This window comes from Oncorhynchus gorbuscha, unplaced genomic scaffold (assembly GCF_021184085.1).
Source record: "Oncorhynchus gorbuscha isolate QuinsamMale2020 ecotype Even-year unplaced genomic scaffold, OgorEven_v1.0 Un_scaffold_1746, whole genome shotgun sequence".
NCBI classification, from domain to species: domain Eukaryota; kingdom Metazoa; phylum Chordata; class Actinopteri; order Salmoniformes; family Salmonidae; genus Oncorhynchus; species Oncorhynchus gorbuscha.
Genome location: NW_025746435.1, coordinates 81,836 through 105,458, shown reverse-complemented (window position 1 = coordinate 105,458; position 23,623 = coordinate 81,836). Strand labels below are relative to the sequence as shown.

Sequence of the window (23,623 nt, the reverse complement as noted above, 5' to 3'; positions counted from 1 at the left end):
CTAAATAATTTGGTCTTTTAATCTGAAGAACATGCGTTCAATCCCTGTTAGTACATTTATAGAACAGAAGTGGCATGGTTGCCAACTTTTATGGCATCATTTTCAAAAACTGAAGTTCATGTTTTCGATCCCTGTCCGTACCTGTTTTAAGAATTGCTGCTATCATTTCATTGTAGTTTCAATGGAGTGGTGTATATATAAAGTACAGTGTATTGATATTGCGTTTTATCTGCAAATTAAATGGGATGGAAGCTCAGAGGGGAGTGCATGCTATATATGTATGAGGTCCTTTCTCCACTGAGTTTGTGTGCCAAATTCACATTTGCACAACTACTACTTTCCAGAATGTTGATATATGTATATATATATATATATATTGCAGTATAGGGTGGCATGGTGGCCAAGTGGTAAGGCGTCGGTCTTGTAAACCCAAGACCATGGGTTCAAATCCCATCCATGCCTTTATAGAAAATGCTTCAAATTCCATGGAAATTTACATTAATTGGAGGACTTTGTAGAAGAATCATGTTGTATCAATATTTGAACACAACTATTATATTAAGGGGAAGTAGAGCCAGTTGGCCCCGAACAAGATGGCGTCTAGGCCTCAACTGTTTTTGAGTTATGGCCATTTATCTGGGATTAAAGGTCCAAAATGAAAATAGAGAAATTATTTTTCCATTTCACGTCAAAGTCAAGGAGCCTCCGGTGTCAATAAAAAAGAACCAGCCATTTATCTATCGTCATTTAAGAGAAATCATACAACGACAGATTGGTGATGTTCATGGATAGGTGTTTTTTTTCCAACGGTTACAGATCCAGTTGCAGGGTGTTCTTACGAATCTTTTTAAAGTGAGCTGCTTTTTCATCTGACAGCTCAGTGCGAGATTTCTTTGATTTTCTATGATTTTCTGAAATAACACACACTCACTAAACCCTCCGTAAATAACTCAGTTCTTAACGTAAAGACTTAAAACTCAGAATTCTGTAAAAGCATACCCCAATCAGGATATGAGTTTATTTATAGCTTCCTGTGCCAACCGGAAGTGCCTTAAATGGTGTCACAGTGGCAGTTTCCAAGGGTTAAAAAGGTCAGATCTTTTCAAAACTTCATATGTGTGATTAAGCAACCCCCATAAACTGTAAGTCAGTCATTTCTCCCAACAGATGTCAAAGAAAAGCTCTCTCTCACACACACACAGAAACACACACAGCAAGGATGGAGTGACAAAGTGTCCGGTGCTCATTCAAGGACATAGCAAGGCATGGAAAAAAGTGGATTTTCATATTCTCTAGGGTTTTACTCGGGCACCAAGGATCGAGCCGCATCTCGGGATTAGTACATTCGGTCTAACATAGGCCTTCACAACCTTAGGAAGATTTCTGGCCCTCAGTACCTGTATGGTTAGTGAGAAAGTCCATCATTGCAAATGTACGGTCCCTTACTAGGAACGTCCTGAAATCGTTTGTAAAATTAAATGCGGACGGCGTCGGGCCGATGAGGCGGCATTGGCCGGACCTACCAGGAAGTCATCAAATGAACTTTGTCGGACATTCAGTTTCCGTTTTTTCAAAAATAATAAGATTTAGGTCATTTTTCCGCATGTCCCGGCATCTCAAAATTCCCACAACCAGGGCATAAGCAATCCATTGCTATTGGACAAAACATCAAATTCTGAAATTTAATTAATGTGGGGCCTTATCTCTGAAAACATTTTGAAAATATTTGAATTAAACTTGGTGATCATTAGGGGCGGCATAATGGGCAGTTGGCCCATTGAACAAGATGGCGTCTAGGCCTCAACGGTTTTTGAGTTATGGCCATTTATCTGGGATTAAAGGTCCAAAATGAAAATAGAGAAATTATTTTTCCACTTCACGTCAAAGTCAAGGAGCCTCCGGTGTCAATAAAAAAAAGAACCAGCCATTTATCTATCGTCATTTAAGAGAAATCGTACAACGACAGATTGGTGATGTTCACGGATAGGTGTTTTTTTTTTCAACGGTTACATATCCAGTTGCAGGGTGTTCTTACGAATCTTTTTAAAGTGTGCTGCGGAGCTCACAGATTTCTGTGATTTTCTATGATTTTCTGAAATAACACACACTCACTAAACCCTCCGTAAATAACTCAGTTCTTAACGTAAAGACTTAAAACTCAGGATTCTGTAAAGGCATACCCCAATCATAATATGAGTTTATTTATAGCTTCCTGTGCCAACCGGAAGTGCCTTTAATGGTGTCACAGTGGCAGTTTCCAAGGGTTCAAAAGGTCAGATCTTTTCAAAACTTCATATGTGTGACTAGGTAACCATCATGAACTGTAAATCAGTCATTTCTCCCAACAGATGTCAAAGAAAAGCACTCTCACACTGCACACACAGCAAGGATGGAGTGAAAAGTTGGTTCTCAAAGACACAGAGAGCACAATGGCATAAACATAATAATCTCTAGGTAAATGCCGAGTTCAACGAGATATCCCGCTTGACCGTAGTTCGTTCGGTCTAAGCGCAGCGACCATAGAAAATTAGGCCCAAAATGAAGCCTGCCCCACAACGTCATTTGCTTTTGGGTGACAGTGAGAGAACCGTTAGGGTGAGAAGCACAAATCGACCTCAGGTTTGTACCTAAGGTCCTTCCGATCCGTGCAAGCCTAACGTTGACCGTGTGGCATTAACCCTTAATAGTTAAAAGAAAGTGTTTACATCAAAACATTGACTTCTCTCCCCATAGGAATACATTGCCTGCACCCCTAAATTCAACCTGAAGTCTATATGGGTTATGAATGCCGTATGAACCTGTCTTTGGTAACAGTCCATCAGGCCAGTATGAGGTCTACCTGTGTTGATTCTAAGCTTCCTGGACCAACCGGAAGTGGTTAAAATCACCCTAAAAGTGTTTATCCATTACCTGCCTGCAGTTTGATAGACATAGTGCATTCAACCCTGTGTAAATCAGTCAATTCTTAACGTAAAGACTTAACCTCAGGATTCTGTAAAAGCATAGCCCAGTGAGGATATGTGTTGACTTATAGCTTCCTGTGCCAACCGGAAGTGCCTTAATTGGTGTCTCAGGGGCTGTTTCGAGGGGTTAAAAAAGTCAGATCTTTCCAAAACTTCATATGTGTGATTAGGCAACCCCCATGAACTGTAAATCAGTCATTTTTCCCATAAAATTTCAAAGGAAAACTAAATCACACAGACACACAACTTGATAAGGAGGGACATATTGGGGTTTGTAGAGACAGACAGTGCCTCCAATAGTTAGCTTTGTTCGAGCTAAAAAGAACCGTTCAGACCTAGAGTTCCAAACTTTAGAAACCTGTTCTAGACCTCAGGTCGATAGTGCGTGGTGAGTTAGGTGGCTCTAGAAGGTTCTCGGACCGAGAAACAGCCTCTATTACATTTGCAATGACTTCAATTCATTTTGACCATTACGAAAATGGCGACATTTAGAAAAGTCTCAGAGAAACAAGACTAGGTGCATTGAAACCGGCTCGGCCCATAGAGACGGACCCCACGTTTCGGTCCGATAGCTCATTCAAGGACCCCATAGCAAGGCATGGAAAAAGTGGATTTTCAGCACCAATTAGGGTTTTACTCGGGCACCGAAGGACTTTTATCGAGCTGAAGCTCTCGGGATTTCGGGGTCGCCTCACATAGGCCTTCACATAATGTCCGACCTGGACCTCCAGTAGAACGTAACTATGTGTTTTACGTTTTTATTATGTTTTAAACTAAAGGCGCTGTGAATTATGGGCCTGCTCTGACATATGTGATAGTTGGCTTCTAAATGAGTTGAAAAAGTGGGTTTGGTGTCAATTGGTATCAGTTTGGTGTCAGAATGACATCTAATTGACTGATGGACACTGACTTGCTAGTTGACTTTTGTACATTTGCAATATGTTTAAACGGAGAGGGACCATCACCAAAATGGCATTCTGAAATCAACACAAAAAATGGCATCACCATAGTCTCCAGACTGTGCCGAGTTCAAGAGACGCCCCGCTTGACCGTAGCTCGCTCTGAGTGCAGTGACCTTGAAAGAAAAGCAGAACCAAAATGAAGCCTGGCCCTCAATGTCATTTGCTTTTGGGTGACAGTGAGAGAACCGTTAGGGTGAGAAGCACAATTCGACCTCGGGAACGTTCCTAAGGTCCTCCCGATCCGTGCAAGCCTAACCTTGACCGTGTGGCATTAACCCTTAACAGTTAAAAGAAGGTGTTTACATCAAAGAGTTTGCATTGACTTCTCTCCCCATAGGAATACATTGCCTGCACCTCTAAATTCAACCTGAAGCCTATGTGGGTTATGAATGCCTTATGAACCTGTCTTCTATGACAGTCCATCAGACCACTATGAGGCCTACCTGTGTCGATTCTAAGCTTCCTGGAGCAACCGGAAGTGGTTAGATTGACCCAAAAGGAGTTTTGATGTACATAACCTTCAAAGGTGAAAATGACTGCATTCAACACTGTGTAGATCATAGATCAGTCAATTCTTAACTTAAAGACTTAAAACGGATTCTGTAGGTGTTTATGTCAATCAAGACATGTGTTTACTTATAGCTTCCTGTGCCAACCGGAAGTGCCTTTAATTGGGTCACACTGTCTGTTTTGAAGGGTTAGAAAAGTCACATCTCTCCAAAACTTCATATGTGTGACCAGGTAACCCTCCTAAACTGTAAATCAGTCATTTTCCCAGCAGATGTCAAGGGAAAACTCTCACACGACACACACAGCAAGAATGGAGTGAAAAGTGTGGTTCTCAAAGACACACCAGAGCAGGCAATGGCATAAACATAATCTCTAGGCCGTGCCGAGTTCAACGAGATATCCCATTTTGACCGTAGCTCGCATTTCGGTCTGAGCGCAGGACCATTGAAAAGTAGGCCCAAAATGAAGCCTGCCCACAACGTCATTTGCTTTAGGGTGACAGTGAGAGAACCGTTAGGGTGAGAAGCGCAATTCGACCTCAGGTATGTTCCCAAGGTCCTTCCGATCCGTGCAAGCCTAACGTTGTCCGTGTGGCATTAACCCTTAATAGTTAAAAGAAGGTGTTTACTTCAAAGAGTTTGCATTGACTTCTCTCCCCATAGGAATACATTGCCTGCACCCCTAAATTCAACCTGAAGACCTATATGGGTTATGAATGCCTTATGAACCTGTCTTTGACAGTCCATCAGGCCAGTATGAGGTCTACCTGTGTTGATTCTAAGCTTCCTGGACCAACCGGAAGTGGTTAAAACCGTTAAAGGTGTTTTGATGTACATAACCTTCAAAGGTGAAAATGACTACATTCAACCCTGTGTAGATCGTAGATCAGTCAATTCTTAACTTAAAGACTTAAAACTCAGGATTCTGTCAGTTTCTATGTCAATCAAGACATGGGTTTACTTATAGCTTCCTGTGCCAACCGGAAGTGCCTTTAATGTCACAGTGGCAGTTTCGGAAGGGTTAAAAAGGTCAGATCTTTTCAAAACTTCTGTTTATATATATGCATTAAAATTTAGCAGTCAATTCTTATCCAAAGACTTCAGTCATGTGTGCAAGACATTCTACATAGCTTGGGTAACCCGGGATCGAACCCACTACCTGTTTTGAAGCGTTAAAAGTCGCCATCTCCTACCAAAGCTACACAGGACTGTGATGTAACCCTCATGAACTGTAAATCAGTCATTTCTCCCAACAGATGTCAAAGAAAAGCTCTCACACACACACACAGCAAGGATGGAGTGAAAAAGTGCGGTGCTTAAAGACACAGAGAGCAGGCAATGGCATTACCATAATCCCTAGGCTGTGCCGAGTTCAACGAGATATCCCGCTTGACCGTAGCTCGCTCGGTCTAAGCGCAGTGACCATGGGAAAAAGTAGGCCCAAAATTAAGCCTAGCCCTAAATGTCATTTGTTTTGGGTGACAGTGAGAGAACTGTTAGGGTGAGAAGCACAATTCGACCTCAGGTACGTTCCTAAGGTCCTCCCGATCCGTGCAAGCCTAACCTTGACCCTGTGGCATTAACCCTTAACAGTTAAAAGAAGGTGTTTACATCAAAGAGTTTGCATTGACTTCTCTCCCCATAGGAATACATTGCCTGCACCTCTAAATTCAACCTGAAGCCTATGTGGGTTATGAATGCCTTATGAACCTGTCTTCTATGACAGTCCATCAGACCACTATGAGGTCTACCTGTGTTGATTCTAAGCTTCCTGGACCAACCGGAAGTGGTTAAAATCACCCTAAAAGTGTTTATCCATACCCTGCCTGCAGTTTGATAGACATAGTGCATTCAACCCTGTGTAAATCAGTCAATTCTTAACGTAAGGACTTAAAACTCAGGATTCTGTAAAAGCATACCCCAATGAGGATATGTGTTGACTTACAGCTTCCTGTGCCAACCGGAAGTGCCATAATTGGTGTCTCTTGGGCTGTTTCGAGGGGTTAAAAAAGTCAGATCTTTCCAAAACTTCATATATGTGATTAGGCAACCCCCATGAACTGTAAATCAGTCATTTTCCCCGTAAAATTTCAAAGGAAAACTAAATCACACACACACAGCTTGGAAGTAGGGACCCATTGGGGTGCGTAGAGACATACACTGCCTGCATTAATTAACCTTGTTGGAACTTTTAAAGAACCGTCGGACCTAGAGTTCGAAACTTTAGAATCCTGTTCTAGACCTCCGGTCGATAGTGCGTGGTGAGTTACGTGGCTCTAGACAGTTCTCGGACCGAGAAACAGCTTCATACATTTGCAATGACTTCTATTCATTTTTGCATCACGACATTTAAAATGGCTTGTTGGTTATCACATTTAGAAATGTCCCAGAGTCAAATAAAAATTGATTTGATTTGCAAGACTAGGTGCATTGCGACCGTCTCGTCCCATATAGACAGACCCCAACGTTTCTGTCCGATAGCTCATTCAAGGACCCCGTAGCAAGTCATGGAAAAAGTGGATTTTCAGCACCAATTAGGGTTTTGCTCGGACACCAAATGACCGATCGAGCCGAAACTTGGGATTCGGGGTCGCCTCAGCAAGGTCTACACGTAACATAAGAAATGGACCCGCAGCTAGAACGTAACTACGTGTTTTATGTTTTTTTTTATGGTTTGAACCGAAGGCGTTGTGAATTTTGGGCCAGCTCTGAAGTATGTGATAGTTGGCTACAAAACGAGTTGGAAAAAGTGGGTTTGGTGTCAATTGGTATCAGTTTGGTGTCAGAATGATATCTAATTGACTGATGGACGGTGACTTGCTGGTGACTCTTGTCCATTTGCAATATGTTTAAACAGTGAGGTACCATCACCAAAAGTGACATTCTGAAATCAACCCTAACGAGCCATTGAGATGAACCAGAATCACTGCCCAGCCATCCCGAGTTCATCGGGCCAGTCAATTTCACATTCCTGCAGGATTTTTATAGCATGACAAATTCGTGATGGTACCTGCCCATTGAACCATATTGCAAATGCACAGTGACTTTGCAAAAGTGAGAAAGCATAAACAAATGGACATGATGAAATCAACACAACGAGTGATGGAAAGGTACAACTCTCACTGCTCGGCCATCCTGTGTTCATCAGGCCAGTCAATTTTGCATTTTTGAGCATGTCAAATTTCATATGGTAAATGCCCATTGAACCATATTGCAAATGCACGTGCACTTGCAATATGATTGTATAGTGAAAAAACATCACCAAATGGACATGATGAAATCAACACAACGAGTGATGGAACGGAACAACTATCACTGCCCGGCCATCCTGTGTTCCCATAGCGGGCATTAATATCAGAATGACCGGTAAATGCATTTACAACCATATTTTTATTTTTGGGTTACCAGGTGCCTATTTTCAATCACCAGTTGCACAACAATGTGTATCCATCAGAATATTTTAAACAGTCCATAAAGCACTCAGGACGGCCCCCATAGATAGAGGGCCGTAGTAGGGTACTCCCATAGCGGGCATGGACAATAGGAGTCCTGGTAAATGCATTTACAACCATATTTTTATATTTGGGTTACTAGTTGCACGTGCATTTGCAATATGATTCTATAGTGAAAAAACATCACAAAATGGACATGATGAAATCAACACAACGAGTGATGGAAAGGAACAACTATCACTGCCCAGCCATCCCGAGTTCATCAGGCCAGTCAATTTTGCATTTCTGCAGGATTTTCGAGCATGTCAAATTTCTTATGGCATTTGGCCCCCAAAAAAGTGACTTTTGACTTTGACTTTTGACTTCCGATGAAATCATATTGTAAATGGACAAATCATATTCCTTATGCACAAGTTAAACATTTTTTTTTTAAATGATAATAAAATACAACTAAAGTATGTTGATACAGTTCTTATACGTGTGTAATTGACACAGAATTTGAAAGAATTTTGAAAAAACGGTCCAGAAAGCACTTTATTAAGGGTGTGTGAAGTTTTTTACAAAATTTTGACATTTTTGACTTTTGACTTTTGACTTCCTATGAAATCATATTGAAAATGGACAAAACATATTACTTATGCGCATGTAAAAAAAAATATATATATATGATAATAAAATTGGACAAAAGTATATTCATACAGTTCTTACACATGTGTAATTGACAAAAAAAATTGAAAGAATTTCGAAAAATGGTCCAGAAAGCACTTTTTTAAGGGGTGATAAGTTTTTGACAAAAAAATCATTTTTTCAAAATGTTGCTTTTGGACGTTGACTTGGGTTACATTTCCAATATGAAAAACCAAGGTGGAGCGGATTGCCACCTGTTGGATTTTTAAAGTGTTACAACTGGCAATGCCATATGGCATTTGCAATACACTTTGCATGAATCAACGCCGAATTGGGTGGTATTGGACAATGTGTATATGGTTTGTCCGATGCCAATGACTTCCCATTCATTTTTGTCCAATACAGGGGGTATTCCCTTACCTACAGTATTCCTGTCATGTTTTGTCATATATTGTCATGTCTTGTCCCTGTGCTTTTCTTCTACGTTTCCCCTTGGTCTTATTAGAATGAAATAGATCTCTCTCCATCTCTCTTTCTCTCTCTCTCTCTCTCTCTCTCTCTCGTTCTATTGTTAGTTCCTGCTCCCAGCTGTTCCTCATTCTCCTAACTACCTCGTTTACTCTTTCACACCTGTCCCCTATTTTGCCCTCTGATTAGAGTCCCTATTTCTCCCTCTGTTTGCTCTCCGTCCTGTCGTGTTTTTGCCTTCATCAGATGCTGCGTGTGAGCAGGTGTCTCTATCAGCTACGGCCTGCGCCAACCCAGGTCACCTGCAGTCTGTCTTCTCCTGTTGTTCCCCTCTACAGACTAGAGGATTTCTGTTATTCCTGTTTGGACATTACCTGTGAAAGATTTCAGGATTAGTCAGTTTTCTGTTAAGACTGGAATAAACTCTGTTTCTGTTAAGTTGCTTTTGGGTCCTCATTCACCTGCATAACAATTCCCCAACTTGTCTTTTGAGAGTATTCACTTGTTAAATTAGCTTTTGCACAACTCCCACTTTGCACAATGTTGACATTCTAAGAATGAAATAGATGCGCAAAGCCATCTGTTTTTGTTAACTGAAGCACATGGGTTCAATCCCTGTTCGACGTTTATGGTAGATAGCTGATATTATGGAAATGTACTTTCATCACAACAGTGTAAAGAAAAGGTCAATTGTCTTGATATGGCCACTGCGACCTGTATGTTCTAGTCGGCTGGCCCTCGCTACATATTCGTCGCCAGAACCACTGGCTCCAGGTCATCTGTAAGTCTATACTAGGTAAAGCTCCACCTTATCAAGGCAATCACAGGCGGCCTAGTCCTTGCGCAGCAGTCCCTTCCAGCTGCAGTCAGAGCAGGAGATGCCCATCTGTAAATAGCCCACCCAATCTACCTACCTCATCGCCATATTGTTTTTATTTACTTTCTGCACTTTTGCACACCAGTATTTCTACTTGCACATAATCATCTGCTCATCTATCACTCCAGTGTTCATTTGCTAAATTGTGACTACTTCAGTACTATGGCATATTTATTGCCTTTTTTTAAAATCCCTTCTATTTTGTTATTGACTGTGAGCTAGTTTGTTCCATGTGTAACTCGTCGCCAGAACCACTGGCTCCAGGTCATCTGTAAATCTATGCTAGGTAAAGCTCCGCCTTATCAAGGCAATCACAGGCGGTCTAGTCCTCTCGCAGCAGTCCCTTCCAGCTGCAGTCAGAGCAGGAGATGTTCACCCCTCCACGTCCAGACTGCAAATGAATTGCACTGCTTTGCTTTACCTTGGCCAGGTCGCAGTTGTGTATGAGAACTTGTTCTTAACTGGCTTACCTGCAATAATAATGGAGAAATTTAAGAAAATAAGAAACAATTTTTTCTTTCCCAGAAAGGGGGTGTAGCTCAGTGGTAGAGCGCATGCTTTGCATGTATGAGGTCCTGGGTTCAATCCCCAGCTTCTCCATGGTTTTTTGCAAAGACCCAACTTCTATTTTCCAGAATGTTGAAATTCTAAGCAGGAAACAGAGATGTGCTAAATAATAATCTTTTAATCTGAAGAACATGCTTTCAATCCCTGTTAGTACATTTATAGAACAGAAGTGGCATGGTTGCCAACTTTTATGGCATCATATATATATATATTGCAGTATAGAGTGGCATGGTGGCCAAGTGGTAAGGCGTCGGTCTCGTAAACTGAAGATCATAGGTTCAAATCTCTTCCGTGCCTTTATAGAAAAGGCTTCAAATTCCATGGAAATTTACATTAATAGGAGGACTTTGTAGAAGAATCATGTTGTATCAATATTTGAACACAACTATTATATTAAGGGGAAGTAGAGCCAGTTGGCCCCGAACAAGATGGCGTCTAGGCCTCAACTGTTTTTGAGTTATGGCCATTTATCTGGGATTAAAGGTCCAAAATGAAAATAGAGAAATTATTTTTCCACTTCACGTCAAAGTCGAGGAGCCTCCGGTGTCAATAAAAAAGAACCAGCCATTTATCTATCGTCATTTAAGAGAAATCGTACAACGACAGATTGGTGATGTTCATGGATAGGTGTTTTTTTTCAACGGTTACAGATCCAGTTGCAGGGTGTTCTTACGAATCTTTTTAAAGTGTGCTGCGGAGCTCTGCGAGATTTCTGTGATTTTCTATGATTTTCTGAAATAACACACACTCACTAAACCCTCCGTAAATAACTCAGTTCTTAACGTAAAGACTTAAAACTCAGAATTCTGTAATGGCATACCCCAATCAGGATATGAGTTTATTTATAGCTTCCTGTGCCAACCGGAAGTGCCTTAAATGGTGTCACAGTGGCAGTTTCCAAGGGTTAAAAAGGTCAGATCTTTTCAAAACTTCATATGTGTGATTAAGCAACCCCCATAAACTGTAAGTCAGTCATTTCTCCCAACAGATGTCAAAGAAAAGCTCTCTCTCACACACACACACACAGAAACACACACACAGCAAGGATGGAGTGACAAAGTGCGGTGCTTAAAGACACACAAAGCCTACAATGGCATTTACATATTCTCTAGGCCGTGCCGAGTTCAACAAGATGCCCCGCTTGACCGTAGCTCGCTCGGTCTAAGCACAGCGACCATTAGAAAAGTAGGCCCAAAATGAAGGCTGGCCCTCAATGTCATTTGCTTTTGGGTGACAGTGAGAGAACCGTTAAGGTGAGAAGCAAAATAGACCTCAGGAACGTACCTGAGGTCCTCCCGATCTGTGCAAGCCTAACCTTGACCGTGTGGCATTAACCCATACCAGTTAAAAGAAGGTGTTTACATCAAACAGTTTGCATTGACTTCTCTCCCCATAGGAATACATTGCCTGCACCTCTAAATTCAACCTGAACCCTATGTGGGTTATGAATGCCTTATGAACCTGTCGTCTATGACAGTCCATCAGACCACTATGAGGTCTACCTGTGTCGATTCTAAGCTTCCTGGAGCAACCGGAAGTGGTTAAATTGACCCAAAAGGTGTTTTGATGTACATAACCTTCAAAGGTGAAAATGACTACATTCAACCCTTTGTAGATCGTAGATCAGTCCATTCTTAACTTAAAGACTTAAAACTCAGGATTCTGTAAGTGGCTATGTGAATCAAGACATGTGTTTACTTATAGCTTCCTGTGCCAACCGGAAGTGCCTTATTGGGTCACACTGTCTGTTTTGAAGGGTTAAAAAAGTCACATCCTTCCTAAACTTCATATGTGTGACTAGGTAACCCTCATGAACTGTAAATCAGTCATTTCTCCCAACAGATGTCAAAGAAAAGCTCTCACACGCACACACAGCAAGGATGGAGTTAAAAAGTGCGGTGCTCAAAGACACAGAGAGCAGGCAACGGCATAAACATAATCTCTAGGCCGTGCCGAGTTCAACGAGATATCCCGCTTGACCGTAGCTCGCTCGGTCTAAGCACAGCGACCATTAGAAAAGTAGGCCCAAAATGAAGCCTGCCCCACAACGTCATTTGCTTTTGGGTGACAGTGAGAGAACCGTTAGGGTGAGAAGCACAATTCGACCTCAGGTATGTTCCTAAGGTCCTTCCGATCTGTGCAAGCCTAACATTGACCGTGTGGCATTAACCCTTAATAGTTAAAAGAAGGTGTTTACTTCAAAGAGTTTGCATTGACTTCTCTCCCCATAGGAATACATTACATGTTAGTTTGCGCTCCAGCACCTGCAGAGGCTCGGTGCATCTCAACAATTGTGCTCTGTAGCCAGCGGCCGGTTAGCTCAGTTGGTTAGAGTGTGTGATACGCTGCTCTCTGAAAGTAAGTAATGTCTTTCTTTTTCATCTGACATTGTGACATCAGTGTTACATGAGAGTTTCTTGTCATTGTTACATGACAGTTTCTTGTCATTGTTTACATGACAGTAGGTTGTCGTAAGACAAGGCTGCATGAAGTGTGAACTGGAGTTTTCTTGGATCCATAAAACAATGTGCTTTTGGAGAATGTGGTCATCGATCCCACTACCTCACGCGTGCAAAGCATTTGAGCTAATTCCCCAGCCGTTTGGAATTTCCGCAAGAAGCAACCAAGAGGGTCCAGTCTTGTCAGGCTATGCTGTTGGTGGACTTGTTTGTTGACGTGCCAGCACTTGCAGAGGCTCGGTGCATTTCAACAATTGAGCAAAATAGCAATGGCCGGTTAGCTCAGTTGGTTAGAGTGTGGTGCTAATAATGCTAAGGTCATGGGTTCGATCCCCATACTGGCTATTATGTACATTTTGAGTGTCAAAATTATGAGTCACATGCATGTAAATTGTCAAGGGTGCCACAGAATTATGTTGAGTGAATTACCGGAATATCTCAGTTGGGAGAGTGTTAGACTGAAGATCTAAAGGTCTCTGGTTCGATTCCGTGTTGAGGTATTTGTTCTTTCTTTATGCTCTGGCTTCAAGGAAACTTTCCACAGCTTTGTTTGTGGGCCTCAATGGTGTGTGCTACGCTGCTCCTCTGAAAGTAAGTAATGTCTTGCTTTTTCATCTGACATTTTGACATCAGTGTTACATTAAGGTTGCTTGTCATTGCTACATGACAGTAGGTTGTCGTAAGACAAGGCTGCATGAAGTGTGAACTGCAGCTTTCTTGAATCCACAAAAAAATATGTTTTTGGGGAATGCGGGCATCGATCCCACTACCTATAGCATGCTAAGCAAACACAATACCAATTGATCAAATTCCCCAGCTGTTTGGAATTGCCACAAGGAGCAACCAAGAGTGTCCAGTCTTGTCAGGCTATGCTGTTGGTGGACTTGTTAGTTTGTGCTCCAGCACTTGCAGAGGCTCGGTGCATCTCAACAATTGTGCTCTGTAGCCAGCGGCTGGTTAGCTCAGTTGGTTAGAGTGTGTGATACGCTGCTCTCTGAAAGTAAGTAATGTCTTTCTTTTTCATCTGACATTGTGACATCAGTGTTACATGAGAGTTTCTTGTCATTGTTACATGACAGTTTCTTGTCATTGTTTACATGACAGTAGGTTGTCGTAAGACAAGGCTGCATGAAGTGTGAACTGGAGTTTTCTTGGATCCATATAACATTGTGCTTTTGGAGAATGTGGGCATCGATCCCACTACCTCACGCGTGCAAAGCATTTGAGCTAATTCCCCAGCAGTTTGGAATTTCCGCAAGAAGCAACCAAGGGTCCAGTCTTGTCAGGCTATGCTGTTGGTGGACTTGTTTGTTGATGTGCCAGCACTTGCAGAGGCTCGGTGCATTTCAACAATTGAGCAAAATAGCAAATGGCCGGTTAGCTCAGTTGGTTAGAGTGTGGTGCTAATAACGCCAAGGTCATGGGTTCGATCCCCATACTGGCTATCATGTACATTTTGAGTGTCAAAATTATGAGTCACATGCATGTGAATTGTCAAGGGTGCCACAGAATTATGTTAAGTGAATTGCTGGAATAGCTAAGTTGGGAGAGCGTTAGACTGAAGATCTAAAGGTCCCTGGTTCGATCCCGGGTTTCGGCATCTGTATTTGTTGTTTCTTTATGCTCTGGCTTCAAGGAAACTTTCCATAGCTTTGTTTGTGGGCCTCAATGGTGTGTGCTACGCTGCTCCTCTGAAAGTAAGTAATGTCTTGCTTTTTCATCTGACATTTTGACATCAGTGTTACATTAAAGTTGCTTGTCATTGCTACATGACAGTAGGTTGTCGTAAGACAAGGCTGCATGAAGTGTGAACTGGAGTTTTCTTGCATCCATAAAACAATGTGCTTTTGGAGAATGTGGGCATCGATCCCACTACCTCACGCGTGCAAAACATTTGAGCTAATTCCCCAGCAGTTTGGAATTTCCGCAAGAAGCAACCAAGAGGGTCCAGTCTTGTCAGGCTATGCTGTTGGTGGACTTGTTTGTTGACGTGCCAGCACTTGCAGAGGCTCGGTGCATTTCAACAATTGAGCAAAATAGCAAATGGCCGGTTAGCTCAGTTGGTTAGAGTGTGGTGCTAATAACGCCAAGGTCATGGGTTCAATCCCCATACTGGCTATCATGTACATTTTGAGTGTCAAAATTATGAGTCACATGTATGTGAATTGTCAAGGGTGCCACAGAATTATGTTGAGTGAATTGCCGGAATAGCTAAGTTGGGAGAGCGTTAGACTGAAGATCTAAAGGTCCCTGGTTCGACCCCGATTTTTGGCATCTGTATTTCTTCTTTCTTTATGCTCTGGCTTCAAGGAAACTTTCCATAGCTTTGTTTGTGGGCCTCAATGGTGTGTGCTACGCTGCTCCTCTGAAAGTAAGTAATGTCTTGCTTTTTCATCTGACATTTTGACATCAGTGTTACATTAAAGTTGCTTGTCATTGCTACATGACAGTAGGTTGTCGTAAGACAAGGCTGCATGAAGTGTGAACTGGAGTTTTCTTGCATCCATAAAACAATGTGCTTTTGGAGAAAGGGGGTGTAGCTCAGTGGTAGAGTGCATGCTTTGCATGTATGAGGTCCTGGGTTCAATCCCCAGCTTCTCCATGTTTTTTTGCAAAGACTCAACTTCTACTTTCCAGAATGTTGAAATTCTAAGCAGGAAACAGAGATGTGCTAAATAATTTGGTCTTTTAATCTGAAGAACATGCGTTCAATCCCTGTTAGTACATTTATAGAACAGAAGTGGCATGGTTGCCAACTTTTATGGCATCATTTTCAAAAACTGAAGTTCATGTTTTCGATCCCTGTCCGTACCTGTTTTAAGAATTGCTGCTATCATTTCATTGTAGTTTCAATGGAGTGGTGTATATATAAAGTACAGTGTATTGATATTGCGTTTTATCTGCAAATTAAATGGGATGGAAGCTCAGAGGGGAGTGCATGCTATATATGTATGAGGTCCTTTCTCCACTGAGTTTGTGTGCCAAATTCACATTTGCACAACTACTATTTTCCAGAATGTTGATAGAATCATATATATTATATATATATATATATATATTATAGATCAGGTATATATATATATAGGTGGCATGGTATATATATATATATATATATATATATATATATATATATATTGCAGTATAGGGTGGCATGTTGGCCAAAAGGCGTCGGTCTTGTAAACCAAGACCATGGGTTCAAATCCCATCCGTGCCTTTATAGAAAAGGCTTCAAATTCCATGGAAATTACATTAATTGGAGGACTTTGTAGAAGAATCATGTTGTATCAATATTTGAACACAACTATTATATTAAGGGGAAGTAGAGCCAGTTGGCCCCGAACAAGATGGCGTCTAGGCCTCAACTGTTTTTGAGTTATGGCCATTTATCTGGGATTAAAGGTCCAAAATGAAAATAGAGAAATTATTTTTCCACTTCACGTCAAAGTCAAGGAGCCTCCGGTGTCACCTGGAAAAAAGAACCAGCCATTTATCTATCGTCATTTAAGAGAAATCATACAACGACAGATTGGTGATGTTCATGGATAGGTGTTTTTTTTCCAACGGTTACAGATCCAGTTGCAGGGTGTTCTTACGAATCTTTTTAAAGTGAGCTGCGGAGCTCTGCGAGATTTCTTTGATTTTCTATGATTTTCTGAAATAACACACACTCACTAAACCCTCCGTAAATAACTCCGTTCTTAACGTAAAGACTTAAAACTCAGAATTCTGTAAAAGCATACCCCAATCAGGATATGAGTTTATTTATAGCTTCCTGTGCCAACCGGAAGTGCCTTAAATGGTGTCACAGTGGCAGTTTCCAAGGGTTAAAAAGGTCAGATCTTTTCAAAACTTCATATGTGTGATTAAGCAACCCCCATAAACTGTAAGTCAGTCATTTCTCCCAACAGATGTCAAAGAAAAGCTCTCTCTCACACACACACACACAGAAACACACACAGCAAGGATGGAGTGACAAAGTTTCTGTCCGATAGCTCATTCAAGGACCCCATAGCAAGGCATGGAAAAAGTGGATTTTCAGCACCAATTAGGGTTTTACTCGGGCACCAAGGACCTATCGAGCCGCATCTCGGGATTCGGGGTCACCTCACATAGGCCTTCACATACCTTAAGGGAAGATTTCGGCAGTACCTGTATGGTTAGTGAGAAAGTCCATATTGCAAATGTACGGTCCCTTACTAGACGTCCGAAATCGTTTGTAAAATATCGCGGACGGCGTCGGGCCGAGCGGCAGGGCCGGACCTACCAGGAAGTCATCAAATGAACTTTGTCGGACATTCAGGTTTCCGTTTTACAAAAATAATAAGATTTAGGTCATTTTTCCGATGTCCCGGAAATTCCCACAAGAGGGCATAAGCAATCATATTGCTATTGGATGTTTGATTCACGACGGGGCCTTATCTCGAAAACTGAAAATATTTAGAAGCCGAAACTCGGTGAGCGTAGGGGCGGCATAATGGGCAGTTGGCCCCGAACAAGATGGCGTCTAGGCCTCAACGGTTTTTGAGTTATGGCCATTTATCTGGGATTAAAGGTCCAAAATGAAAATAGAGAAATTATTTTTCCACTTCACGTCAAAGTCAAGGAGCCTCCGGTGTCAATGAAAAAAAGAACCAGCCATTTATCTATCGTCATTTAAGAGAAATCGTACAACGACACCTTGGTGATGTTCACGGATAGGTGTTTTTTTTTTCAACGGTTACATATCCAGTTGCAGGGTGTTCTTACGAATCTTTTTAAAGTGTGCTGCGGAGCTCTGCTGAGATTTCTGTGATTTTCTATGATTTTCTGAAATAACACACACTCACTAAACCCTCCGTAAATAACTCAGTTCTTAACGTAAAGACTTAAAACTCAGGATTCTGTAAAGGCATACCCCAATCATAATATGAGTTTATTTATAGCTTCCTGTGCCAACCGGAAGTGCCTTTAATGGTGTCACAGTGGCAGTTTCCAAGGGTTCAAAAGGTCAGATCTTTTCAAAACTTCATATGTGTGACTAGGTAACCATCATGAACTGTAAATCAGTCATTTGGGTTATGAATAAGTCTATATGGGTTATGAATGTCGTATGAACCTGTCTTTGGTAACAGTCCATCAGGCCAGTATGAGGTCTACCTGTGTTGATTCTAAGCTTCCTGGACCAACCGGAAGTGGTTAAAATCACCCTAAAAGTGTTTTTCCATACCCTGCCTGCAGTTTGATAGACATAGTGCATTCAACCCTGTGTAAATCAGTCAATTCTTAACGTAAGGACTTAAAACTCAGGATTCTGTAAAAGCATAGCCCAGTGAGGATATGTGTTGACTTATAGCTTCCTGTGCCAACCGGAAGTGCCTTAATTGGTGTCTCAGGGGCTGTTTCGAGGGGTTAAAAAAGTCAGATCTGTCCAAAACTTCATATGTGTGATTAGGCAACCCCCATGAACTGTAAATCAGTCATTTTCCCATAAAATTTCAAAGGAAAACTAAATCACACAGACACACAACTTGGAAGGAGGGACGTATTGGGGTTTGTAGAGACAGACAGTGCCTCCAATAGTTAGCTTTGTTCGAGCTAAAAAAGAACTGTCAGACCTAGAGTTCCGAAACTTTAGAAACCTGTTCTAGACCTCAGGTCGATAGTGCGTGGTGAGTTAGGTGGCTCTAGAAGGTTCTCGGACCGAGAAATAGCCTCGTACATTTGCAATGACTTCAATTCATTTTGACCATTACGAAAATGGTGACATTTAGAAAAGTCTCAGAGACACAAGACTAGGTGCATTGAAACCGGCTCGGCCCATAGAGACGGACCCCAACGTTTCTGTCCGATAGCTCATTCAAGGACCCCATAGCAAGGCATGGAAAAAGTGGATTTTCAGCACCAATTAGGGTTTTACTCGGGCACCGAAGGACCTATCGAGCCGAAACTCGGGATTCGGGGTCGCCTCACATAGGCCTTCACATAATGTCCGACCTGGACCCGCAGCTAGAACGTAACTATGTGTTTTACGTTTTTATTATGTTTTAAACTAAAGGCGCTGTGAATTATGGGCCTGCTCTGACATATATGATAGTTGGCTTCTAAATGAGTTGGAAAAAGTGGGTTTGGTGTCAATTGGTATCAGTTTGGTGTCAAATGACATCTAATTGACTGATGGACACTGACTTGCTAGTTGACTTTTGTACATTTGCAATATGTTTAAACGGAGAGGGACCATCACCAAAATGGCATTCTGAAATCAACACAAAAAATGGCATCACCATAGTCTCCAGACTGTGCCGAGTTCAACGAGACGCCCGCTTGACCGTAGCTCGCTCTGAGTGCAGTGACCTTGAAAAAAGCAGAACCAAAATGAAGCCTGGCCCTCAATGTCATTTGCTTTTGGGTGACAGTGAGAGAACCGTTAGGGTGAGAAGCACAATTCGACCTCAGGTACGTTCCAAAGGTCCTCCCGATCCGTGCAAGCCTAACCTTGACCGTGTGGCATTAACCCTTAACAGTTAAAAGAAGGTGTTTACATCAAAGAGTTTGCATTGACTTCTCTCCCCATAGGAATACATTGCCTGCACCTCTAAATTCAACCTGAAGCCTATGTGGGTTATGAATGCCTTATGAACCTGTCTTCTATGACAGTCCATCAGACCACTATGAGGCCTACCTGTGTCGATTCTAAGCTTCCTGGAGCAACCGGAAGTGGTTAGATTGACCCAAAAGGAGTTTTGATGTACATAACCTTCAAAGGTGAAAATGACTGCATTCAACACTGTGTAGATCATAGATCAGTCAATTCTTAACTTAAAGACTTAAAACTCAGGATTCTGTAGGTGTTTATATCAATCAAGACATGTGTTTACTTATAGCTTCCTGTGCCAACCGGAAGTGCCTTTAATTGGGTCACACTGTCTGTTTTGAAGGGTTAGAAAAGTCACATCTTCCAAAACTTCATATGTGTGACCAGGTAACCCTCCTAAACTGTAAATCAGTCATTTCTCCCAGCAGATGTCAAAGAAAAGCTCTCACACGCACACACAGCAAGGATGGAGTGAAAAAGTGTGGTTCTCAAAGACACAGAGAGCAGGCAATGGCATAAACATAATCTCTAGGCCGTGCCGAGTTCAACGAGATATCCCGCTTGACCGTAGCTCGCTCGGTCTGAGCGCAGCGACCATTAGAAAAGTAGGCCCAAAATGAAGCCTGCCCCACAACGTCATTTGCTTTTGGGTGACAGTGAGAGAACCGTTAGGGTGAGAAGCACAATTGGACCTCAGGTATGTTCCCAAGGTCCTTCCGATCCGTGCAAGCCTAACGTTGTCCGTGTGGCATTAACCCTTAATAGTTAAAAGAAGGTGTTTACTTCAAAGAGTTTGCATTGACTTCTCTCCCCATAGGAATACATTGCCTGCACCCCTAAATTCAACCTGAAGTCTATATGGGTTATGAATGCCGTATGAACCTGTCTTTGGTAACAGTCCATCAGGCCAGTATGAGGTCTACCTGTGTTGATTCTAAGCTTCCTGGACCAACCGGAAGTGGTTAAAATCACCCTAAAAGTGTTTTTCCATTACCTGCCTGCAGTTTGATAGACATAGTGCATTCAACCCTGTGTAAATCAGTCAATTCTTAACGTAAGGACTTAAAACTCAGGATTCTGTAAAAGCATAGCCCAGTGAGGATATGTGTTGACTTATAGCTTCCTGTGCCAACCGGAAGTGCCTTAATTGGTGTCTCAGGGGCTGTTTCGAGGGGTTAAAAAAGTCAGATCTGTCCAAAACTTCATATGTGTGATTAGGCAACCCCCATGAACTGTAAATCAGTCATTTTTCCCATAAAATTTCAAAGGAAAACTAAATCACACAGACACACAACTTGGAAGGAGGGACGTATTGGGGTTTGTAGAGACAGACAGTGCCTCCAATAGTTAGCTTTGTTCGAGCTAAAAAAGAACCGTCAGACCTAGAGTTCGAAACTTTAGAAACCTGTTCTAGACCTCGGGTCGATAGTGCGTGGTGAGTTACGTGGCTCTAGAAGGTTCTCGGACCGAGAAATAGCCTCGTACATTTGCAATGACTTCAATTCATTTTGACCATTACGAAAATGGCGACATTTAGAAAAGTCTCAGAGACACAAGACTAGGTGCATTGAAACCGGCTCGGCCCATAGAGACGGACCCCAACGTTTCGGTCCGATAGCTCATTCAAGGACCCCATAGCAAGGCATGGAAAAAAGTGGATTTTCAGCACCAATAAACAATTTTTCTTTCCCAGAAAGGGGTGTAGCTCAGTGGTAGAGCGCATGCTTTAGGGTTTTACTCGGGCACCGAAGGACCTATCGAGCCGAAACTCGGGATTCGGGGTCGCCTCACATAGGCCTTCACATAATGTCCGACCTGGACCCGCAGCTAGAACGTAACTATGTGTTTTACGTTTTTATTATGTTTTAAACTAAAGGCGCTGTGAATTATGGGCCTGCTCTGACATATGTGATAGTTGGCTTCTAAATGAGTTGGAAAAAGTGGGTTTGGTGTCAATTGGTATCAGTTTGGTGTCAGAATGACATCTAATTGACTGATGGACACTGACTTGCTAGTTGACTTTTGTACATTTGCAATATGTTTAAACGGAGAGGGACCATCACCAAAATGGCATTCTGAAATCAACACAAAAAATGGCATCACCATAGTCTCCAGACTGTGCCGAGTTCAACGAGACGCCCCGCTTGACCGTAGCTCGCTCTGAGTGCAGTGACCTTGCACAAAAAAAGCAGAACCAAAATGAAGCCTGGCCCTCAATGTCATTTGCTTTTGGTGACAGTGAGAGAACCGTTAGGGTGAGAAGCACAATTCGACCTCGGTCACGTTCCTAAGGTCCTCCCGATCCGTGCAAGCCTAACCTTGACCGTGTGGCATTAACCCTTAACAGTTAAAAGAAGGTGTTTACATCAAAGAGTTTGCATTGACTTCTCTCCCCATAGGAATACATTGCCTGCACCTCTAAATTCAACCTGAAGCCTATGTGGGTTATGAATGCCTTATGAACCTGTCTTCTATGACAGTCCATCAGACCACTATGAGGCCTACCTGTGTCGATTCTAAGCTTCCTGGAGCAACCGGAAGTGGTTAGATTGACCCAAAAGGAGTTTTGATGTACATAACCTTCAAAGGTGAAAATGACTGCATTCAACACTGTGTAGATCATAGATCAGTCAATTCTTAACTTAAAGACTTAAAACTCAGGATTCTGTAGGTGTTTATGTCAATCAAGACATGTGTTTACTTATAGCTTCCTGTGCCAACCGGAAGTGCCTTTAATTGGGTCACACTGTCTGTTTTGAAGGGTTAGAAAAGTCACATCTCTCCAAAACTTCATATGTGTGACCAGGTAACCCTCCTAAACTGTAAATCAGTCATTTCTCCCAGCAGATGTCAAAGAAAAGCTCTCACACGCACACACAGCAAGGATGGAGTGAAAAAGTGTGGTTCTCAAAGACACACAGAGCAGGCAATGGCATAAACATAATCTCTAGGCCGTGCCGAGTTCAACGAGATATCCCGCTTGACCGTAGCTCGCTCGGTCTGAGCGCAGCGACCATTAGAAAAGTAGGCCCAAAATGAAGCCTGCCCCACAACGTCATTTGCTTTAGGGTGACAGTGAGAGAACCGTTAGGGTGAGAAGCGCAATTCGACCTCAGGTATGTTCCCAAGGTCCTTCCGATCCGTGCAAGCCTAACGTTGTCCGTGTGGCATTAACCCTTAATAGTTAAAAGAAGGTGTTTACTTCAAAGAGTTTGCATTGACTTCTCTCCCCATAGGAATACATTGCCTGCACCCCTAAATTCAACCTGAAGTCTATATGGGTTATGAATGCCGTATGAACCTGTCTTTGGTAACAGTCCATCAGGCCAGTATGAGGTCTACCTGTGTTGATTCTAAGCTTCCTGGACCAACCGGAAGTGGTTAAAATCACCCTAAAAGTGTTTTTCCATTACCTGCCTGCAGTTTGATAGACATAGTGCATTCAACCCTGTGTAAATCAGTCAATTCTTAACGTAAGGACTTAAAACTCAGGATTCTGTAAAAGCATAGCCCAGTGAGGATATGTGTTGACTTATAGCTTCCTGTGCCAACCGGAAGTGCCTTAATTGGTGTCTCAGGGGCTGTTTCGAAGGGGTTAAAAAGTCAGATCTGTCCAAAACTTGATATGTGTGATTAGGCAACCCCCATGAACTGTAAATCAGTCATTTTTCCCATAAAATTTCAAAGGAAAACTAAATCACACAGACACACAACTTGGAAGGAGGGACGTATTGGGGTTTGTAGAGACAGACAGTGCCTCCAATAGTTAGCTTTGTTCGAGCTAAAAAAGAACCGTCAGACCTAGAGTTCCGAAACTTTAGAAACCTGTTCTAGACCTCGGGTCGATAGTGCGTGGTGAGTTACGTGGCTCTAGAAGGTTCTCGGACCGAGAAATAGCCTCGTACATTTGCAATGACTTCAATTCATTTTGACCATTACGAAAATGGCGACATTTAGAAAAGTCTCAGAGACACAAGACTAGGTGCATTGAAACCGGCTCGGCCCATAGAGACGGACCCCAACGTTTCGGTCCGATAGCTCATTCAAGGACCCCATAGCAAGGCATGGAAAAAAGTGGATTTTCAGCACCAATTAGGGTTTTACTCGGGCACCGAAGGACCTATCGAGCCGAAACTCGGGATTCTGGGGTCGCCTCACATAGGCCTTC

General features: G+C 42.3%; 8 non-coding genes across 8 annotated transcripts; all 8 read left to right on the top strand.

Annotated features, from left to right (window-relative positions):
- The first annotated feature begins 390 nt into the window (after positions 1 to 390).
- Positions 391 to 462, top strand: trnat-ugu. The gene has a single exon. It is a non-coding gene; the product is annotated as a tRNA-Thr (tRNA).
- Positions 463 to 10,386: 9,924 nt separating this feature from the next.
- trnaa-ugc lies at positions 10,387 to 10,458 on the top strand. Its single transcript has one exon. It is a non-coding gene; the product is annotated as a tRNA-Ala (tRNA).
- A 2,697-nt stretch (positions 10,459 to 13,155) lies between these two features.
- Positions 13,156 to 13,229, top strand: trnai-aau. Its single transcript has one exon. It is a non-coding gene; the product is annotated as a tRNA-Ile (tRNA).
- Positions 13,230 to 14,255: 1,026 nt separating this feature from the next.
- Positions 14,256 to 14,329, top strand: trnai-aau. Its single transcript has one exon. It is a non-coding gene; the product is annotated as a tRNA-Ile (tRNA).
- Positions 14,330 to 14,411: 82 nt separating this feature from the next.
- trnaf-gaa lies at positions 14,412 to 14,484 on the top strand. Its single transcript has one exon. It is a non-coding gene; the product is annotated as a tRNA-Phe (tRNA).
- Positions 14,485 to 14,929: 445 nt separating this feature from the next.
- Positions 14,930 to 15,003, top strand: trnai-aau. Its single transcript has one exon. It is a non-coding gene; the product is annotated as a tRNA-Ile (tRNA).
- Positions 15,004 to 15,085: 82 nt separating this feature from the next.
- On the top strand, positions 15,086 to 15,158 carry trnaf-gaa. The gene has a single exon. It is a non-coding gene; the product is annotated as a tRNA-Phe (tRNA).
- Positions 15,159 to 15,414: 256 nt separating this feature from the next.
- trnaa-ugc lies at positions 15,415 to 15,486 on the top strand. The gene has a single exon. It is a non-coding gene; the product is annotated as a tRNA-Ala (tRNA).
- Positions 15,487 to 23,623: the final 8,137 nt, after the last annotated feature.